At 36.4% G+C, this 7,976-nt stretch overlaps 1 protein-coding gene across 1 annotated transcript in view; it reads left to right on the top strand.

Moving 5' to 3' along the window:
• Positions 1 to 7,976, top strand: part of AADACL2 (arylacetamide deacetylase-like 2) — a 29,759-nt gene that overhangs the window by 834 nt on the left and 20,949 nt on the right. The gene's annotated exons all lie outside the window — the stretch shown is intronic.

The raw sequence follows: 7,976 nt of genomic DNA, 5'->3' as shown, positions 1-7,976 counted from the left end.
ACTCATTCATTGTGCACTTTCCTCCTTGCTCACCCCTCCCTTTCCCAGTTCGCTCTTCTCTTTGAAAAGTAAAAGAAAAATTCTCTCATTTTAATACAATCCCTCCCCCAAATCTACTCCACTATGCAGCCTTCATTCTGGACTCCTGTCATGACAATAATACTTCATCATATATCTCTTTTAAACAGTTCTCGCCTTCATCTGTTTCAATGCAGTATACATAATTTATCCCCTCTTTTCTTAAGTTCTCCCCAACCCCGATGTCAGTCCTATTTTACAACAGTGGCACTATGCAGTATTTGTCCTTTTGTGACTGAGATAGTTCACTCTGCACTATGCAGTATTTGTCCTTTTGTGACTGAGATAGTTCACTCTGCATAATGTTCTCCAGGGTCACTCATTTTGTATAACATTTCGTGAGTTCCTTGTTTTTCTTTCTTTTTTCCCCACTAGTTTATTTACAAAATTCTAATACAAATTCAAACAAATTCTTTCAATTTCCCTCACTTCCCCACCCATCAAATTGCACAACCCAGTGATTAATCAATCATTCCTCCCTTGCTGCTCCCTCTGCTTCCAGGATCCCACCCCTCCTGGATCCTTATACTCATTCTACAATCATGGTTTTATACAATATTATCCTTATGACTGAGTTAGTTCACTCAGCATAATGCTCTCCAGTGCCTCCAAACTTAGGGTAATAATTTACAGAATTATTACTCCAGCGTGCTGCATAGTATTTCATTGGGTGAAAGTACCATAATTTCTCAATCCATTTGTTTGCGGTTGGATATTTGAGCTGTTTCCATGTTCTTGTGAAGGTGAATAATGCTGTTATAAATATTGGTATACAAATCTCAGTTTGTGCCTCTGTTCTCATACTCTCAGGGCATATTCCAAGTAATGGAATAGCTGGGTCATATGGAATTTCTATGTTCAGCTTTTGGAGGAAGCACCAACCTGCCTTCCAGAATGATTGTACCATTTTACAGTCCCACCAGCAATGTATAAGAGTTCCTTTCTTGCCACAAATTCTCCAACATATATTACTTGCTGCCTTGTTAAACTTTGCCATTCTTACTGGAGTGAGATAGGATAATATCTATACAGAAACAAGGAAGACCCATTACACGACCATCATTCAAATACATCCTCCTACGTTTAGAAACAAAAGAGAAGAAAGTGAGAAGTTTTACTTAATCTTGCAGTCCGAAATTGACTGAACATGCAGTCAAGATGAGTTATTGATAGTTGGTGACTGGAAAGTAAAAGCAGGAAACAGTGAAGAAGGCATAGTACTTGGAAAATATGGGCTTGGTGCTAGAAATGAGGCTGGAAGTAGAATGATTGCGTTTTGTCTTTATAATAGTTTATTCGTTGCAAATACCTTTCTTTTTAACTTTTTTTTTTGTTTACTTAGGAAGTGTGTATACATTGTGTTTCACACTATTCTTCAGTCACATTGTGTTTTGTGCAATCGTTCTCATGCTTTATGCTTTATAAAATTAATCACCATTGGACCTTGCCCATAATTAGTCTTTTTGCTCTCATTCTTCCCATTTATTCTCCCTTCTCTCCTCCACCCACCAAATTGTGCAACCCTGTGGTTTTGTCCCTGTCTAACCTCACCCCTCTGCTCCATTCCTCCTCCTCTTGAGTTGCCATATATGTTTTAATAGTTATCTTTCTATTTTACAATAATGTCAATAAGAAAAGCACAAATCAAAACCACGATGAGATACCAACCTATTCCAGCCATGACAACGTTTGGTAGGGCAGCAAGCAATACATGCTGGAGAGGATGTGAATGGGTGGGAAGTCTCATATAATGTTGGTGGAAAGCAGCTTGATGTTTCCTCAAAAAGTTGAACATAGAAACTCCATATGACCCTGCTAATTCCACTACTAGGAATATAACCCAAGGAAATTAGAACTGAAACACAAATGGAGATTTGTACACCAGTATTCATAGCAGCGTTATTCACCATGGTGAAGGCATTGAAACAGTCCAAATACCCAACCACAGCTGAATGAATTGGTAAATTGTGGTGAATTCATTCACACAATGGAATACCAAGCAGCACTCAGGAGCAATGGTTTAAAAAAAATACTTCATAACTTGGGAAAGGCTGGAGAATATTACGCTGAGTGAACTAACACAGTCTTCTTTTTTCTTCTTCTTCTTTTTGCATAAGACCATTGTTAAAATAGAAGGATAGCTATTAAATCTTATATGGGAACTCAAATAGATACCGTTTTAAAAGACACAAATGATGATTTTATACATGGATTTCTCCTGATAGGCTTCATAGAAATCAGATTAACTACATTTGTGGAATGTAAAAATCATTGGAGAAGTTCAAGATAGGTAGTCAAAACTAGGCCAGGAGTGGACTGTGGGTCAGATCATCACTCATATGCAAGTTCAAATTGAGGCCAATGAAAATGAAAATAAGTCCACAGGAAACCAGATCCATGTTCTTAAGATGTTGAATAATGCTTCTAGGAACATTGGTGTACACATCTCCATTTGTGTCTCCTTTCCTTGGGGTATGTTCCTAGCAGTGGAATAGCTGGGTCATATGGACTATTGCATATACATGGACTTCCAAAAGACAAACAAATTTGTCTTAGAAGAAGTGTAGTCAGGATCATGTTGGGTCTTTGCCTTCAATAGTTTGGACATGTGACCTCAGGAAAGCCAAGTCACTATAATTTCAACAACGGGCCTGAGCACAGAAAGCATTATGAGAAGAGAATACGCCATCCCCTTTTCCTTATGACTCAGGGTGAAGTCTCTCTCAGGGAGGAGTGATAGGGAATGGCAAAGGATACACTGACAAAGAAGATTAATCAGAACTGGCTTTGACAAGCACTGTGGCATTTGGACAAGAACAAACTGGGAGGAGGGTAGAGAGAATAGTGCAACAATGAATGAGTGGAAGCCCAAAATCTCTGTGTTTATGAAAATTAATAAAATATAATTATAGAAAGAAAAAAAAAGAAAGCATTATGAGAATTGCAAATAACGTGGAAGGGTTTCAATTTGTTCTGCATAGGGTCTATATGACGTAGGATTGAGTTGACAGTACCTAAAAATAACAATGATTATTATTAAATGATGAGCATCATGATAGATGGAGATTGAGATTGTTAACAATTTCAACTTGCTTGGTTCCACAATCAATACTCTTTTTGGAAGTAAAAAGACAAATTGCATTAGGAAAATAAGCTGTCAGAGACTGCTCTAAAGTACTGAAGAGCAAGGATGTCTAAAGACTAAGGTGCAGCTGTTCCAGATCACGGTCTTTGCAAGTACTAGCTATACATCAGAGAACTGGACAGTGACCAAGGATAACAGAAAAAGAATGCCTTTGTGTTGTGGTTCTGGAGAAGAGTATTGAACATACTATTGACTGCAAGAGAATTAACAAGTCTGCCCTAGACAAGGTGAAACCAAACTATCCCTCAAAGGCAAAGATTTTGAGGCTGAGTCTCACATACCTTGGGCATATATATAGCAAGAGGGACCAGTCTTTGTAGTAGTTTTGAGATTATTAAATGATATCCTTCTTCAATTTTGTTTTTCAAAAATGTTTTGCTTGTTTGAGGTCTCTTTCCTTTCCAAATAAGCTTGACAATGATCTTTTTGATCACCTTGAAAAAGGAAATTGCTATTGCATTAAACATGTAGACTGCATTTGGTAGGTTTGTCATTTTCACATTTATTGAGTCTTCCTATCCATAAGCAGGGAGCATTTTTCCATTTTTTAGGTCATTTATTATTTCTCTCAGAAGTGTTTTGCAAGACTTGTAAAGGTCTTTTGTGTCTCTAGTTAGGTTTATTCAGAAATATCTCAGTTTGTGGATATTTTATATTTAATCTAAACAAAAGGTCAAGAAGCAATGGTTGGATATTTTAAATGGCATTGTTTTCTTGCTTTCCTTCTCTGTTTTCTTTGCTCTTGTTGAGAAAACCCACTGATTTTTGTCTCACTTGACTAAATTGGTCCAATAACTCTAACAGGGTTTTTTTTTTTTTTTTTTTTTTTTTTTCCCCCTTTTTTTTCAGTCCTTGAAGTTTTCTGAGAACGCTATGATAACATCTACATATAGTGATAATTTAATCACCTCTTTGCCAATCTAGATACCATTATTTCCTTCTCTTGTTCTACTGCTGTAGCAAACACTTCCAACCCAATATTGACTAGGCATAGTGAAAGTGAGCATCCTTGTCTGGTCCCTGTTCACATGGAAATGTTTAGAATCTTTCTCTATTGAGAAGGACATTGGCTTTTGATTTTTATATAAACCTTTCCCTATTTTGGGGAAATTCACTTCTATTCCTATTTTGCTGAGTGTTTTAATCAGGAAAGGCTGTTTGGTTTCGTCAAATACTTTTCTGCATTAATTGCTAGTATCATGATGTTCTGGTTATTTGCTTTGTTAATGTGGTGAATTATGCTGATTGTTTTTCTTTTGTCAAACCATCCTTGCACACTTCTTATGAATACCACTTGACATGATTAATTTCTTTTCATGTTTTGATTGTTTTTTGTTGGATTTGGTTTGCCCTAATTTTGTTAAGGATTTTTGTAGCCATATACATGACAGATATTGGTCTGTTGTTTTCTTCTTTTGGTAATATCTTTGTCTGATTATATGATATTAGGGTTATGCTTGCTTCATGGAATGACTTTGGAAGTATTCCATCTTTTTCTATTTTTTTTAAATATTTCAAGTAGAATTGGTAATAGATCATCTCCAAATGTTTGGTAGAATTCAGCTGTGAAGCCATCTCATCCAAGACTTTTTTTTTTGGGGGGGGGGAATCTTTTTATGACCTGCTCAATTTCTTCTTTTGTCATGGGCTTGTTCAAGTGTTCTAGGTCTGTCCACGTCAATCTGAGTAGGGCATGAGTTTTAAGGAATTTATTCATTTCCTGTAGGTGTTCAAATGTATCAGTATATAGAATTTTCATAATATTTTAATATTATAGATTTAATGTCCTCTGCTTCTATTGTGATGTCACTTCTTTCATTCTTTAATTATTTAAGTCTTCTTTTTTTTTCTTTTGTTAAATTTGCCAATGGTTTGTCAATTTTATGAACCAGGTTTTGTTGATGGTTTAAATTGTTTTTCTGTTTCTCATTGATTTCAGCTCTTGTTTTTATAATTTTCTTTCTTCTAGAGGCTGTGAGGATAGATTGTTTTTCTATTTGATGGAAGTGTTGAGTTAGATCATTGATTTTTCTTCTTTCTTTGTTATTTAATGTGTTTCCCTATTGCTATTAACTGCCCCCTAAGCATGGCCTTAGCATCCCAGCGGTTTTGATATGATGCATTTTCATTATCATTTTTTTCAAGGAACTTATTCTGTAATCCATTCATGTTCTGGTATGGTGCTTTTAGCTTCCACGTGGTTGGGTTTTGGGTTGTTGTTTTTGTGTTTGGTTTATTGTTGTGGGTTTTTTTTTTAATATACATACATTTTATTTCACACTCTTCTTCATTCACATTGTGTTTCATACGGTCATTATAAAATTAATTTCCATTTCCTTTACCCCCTCCCTCCACCCATATTGTGCAATCCTGTGACTTTGCCTCTATTCCTCTCACCTCTCTGCTCCCACTCCTTTCCCCATTGGGTCTCCATACATGTTTTACTAATCATCTTTCTGTTTTTATAGTCATGGTCTTATGAAGTGTGTGTCCTTAAGAGACTGAGTTAGTTCACTTAGCATAACACTCTCCAGTCTCCCTCAAATTATGTACTATTTTTCAAAATCATGGCTCCTAAGTGCTGCATAGTATTCCACTGTGTGAATGTACAATTTCTCAATTCATTCAGTTGTGGTTGGATATTTGGACTGTGTCTAGGTTCTCACAGTGGTGAATAATGCTGTTATGAATGGACAATTGGGTGGTTTTCTACATTTTTTCCTCTTGTCATGAATTTCTAGTTTTTAGCATTGTGGTCTGAATAAATCATTGAACATAGAAAATTAAATCGTTCTATTTCCAGTCTCAAGTCTATCACAAGTCTGTACTTTCCATCTACTCTTCTTTCTTCACTGTTTGCACCTTTTGCATTCCAATCACTGATTATAATCAACATATATTTATTACAAGTTAGTCCATTTCAGACTGCAAAATTTGACAACAATCTTCCATTGTCTCCTCTTTGGCTTTAGCTAAAATATCCTGTCACTCACAATTTTGTATTGTACTTCAGGAAATAACATGAAATTGCCTTTTTAACTATGAATACAAAACCGTTCATTTAAAAAAATAATTTCTACTAGTTTATTTACAAAATTTGAATATATTGTTTTTAAGGACAAATTATTTTAATTGCCCTCCCCCTACCCCCATCAAATTGTACAACCCCATGATTAACTTGCCCCTGAACATCCTCATTCCTGTTTCTGCCCTCCTCCATGCCTCTTCAATCCTCATACTCATTCTACAATAATGGTTTTATGCAATATTTATCCTTGTGGGACTGAGTTAGTTCACTCGGCAGAATGCTCTCCAATCTCTCCCAAGTTAGGTAATAATTTAGAAAATCATTGCTCCTCCTTGCAGCATTATTCTAGTCCATTTTTCATTTCCAGCATAGTGAACTGTCTCAATCAAGTGGCCAAAGTCACTCTCTCTTCTCTCACTAAAGCCTAGAATGTTAATGTCCATGCTTTTCATTTTTCACAACTGCTAATTTTCCAACATTCATATTTAATACATTCTGTGTTTCAGCTATTAAAGGAAGTTTTTAAAGGTTTCTTCTCACTTTGGTTGACTTCCAATTTGGGGTCCCTCTCTAATATAAATAATAATAGTAATTAGTAATAATAATTATTATTATTAAAGTATTATATATTTGCAGACTCTGGCATGACTATTGACAGCAATGCCCCTAAGACTAATGTCCTGAGCATCAAATATTTATCTTTTAAATCATATTTTTATAAATTAGGAAAATTTAGAACCCTAATTATGTCTTATATTTTGGCAACTTGTTGTATCCCCTGAAGTCAGAACCAACTCAGAGCTGACTCTTCAGTGAGTCTTCAGAAGCTATAAATTCAAATGGAGATTATCTATCTTTCCTCTTCAGAGTGATAGACTTACTTGCCTTTGCACTAACAGTGCAGTTCCTTTCCAGGAGGCCAACAGAATTCCTCTTCTTAAAATTTTATGTTAATGGCAACGACGGCCCATCTTTCTCTCATAAAACTTCTAGTAGATTTGAACTTCCAGAAACACGCAGCCTTTGGATTAATAGTGTAATTTACGGTAGATTATGCGCTCTCTCTCCCTCTCTCCATGTGCATATGCGTATACTGTCATGTGTATTGAGTTGGAACTTATCCTCATCGGTTCATAGTTAACCCTCCAGTGGGTTTTCAGAGGCTGTAAATCCCACTAGAGGATACAGTCCATCATTTTCTTGTATAGCAACTGATGAACTTGAACCATCTGTTTTGGGGTTGGCACCCTGTTATTGACTGTATAGGAAAACCCACTGAAAGGTCAGCTATGGGGTCAGTTCCAACTTGACAGCGCCATAACAGGCCACCATAGCTCCTATATGTCTTGGTTGATTTTTGTTATTTTTCCCCAGAAAGAAAATTATTTGCAGTTGAAACCAGTTTATTCAAATCATTAGCAACAAAAAGCTAAAAAGGAAAAGATACTAAATTTACCTTTCTCAGCATAGAGCACCTGGTGGGTTTGAATCAAAGACCTATTTGGCCAGCAGTGGTACAATGAACCACCCATGACCATGAAATCACATCCTTCCCCAGGGACACCCCCACTTCCTTACCTATCAACATGCTACCCACACAGACACACATGCACTTCACCTTGCACCTCTTGAGCCAAAGCTTATGTGCCACAGGTCACACCACACCTTAGAGACTGCACCACACTTCAGTGCCCCACACTGTATCTCTCTCTCTCTCTCTCTCTC

This window comes from Elephantulus edwardii, unplaced genomic scaffold (assembly GCF_000299155.1).
Source record: "Elephantulus edwardii isolate Elephantulus edwardi_28Jun2011 unplaced genomic scaffold, EleEdw1.0 scaffold00329, whole genome shotgun sequence".
Classification (NCBI taxonomy): domain Eukaryota; kingdom Metazoa; phylum Chordata; class Mammalia; order Macroscelidea; family Macroscelididae; genus Elephantulus; species Elephantulus edwardii.
The sequence above is the reverse complement of the archived record's forward strand: the minus strand, read 5'-3'. Positions and strand labels throughout refer to the sequence as shown.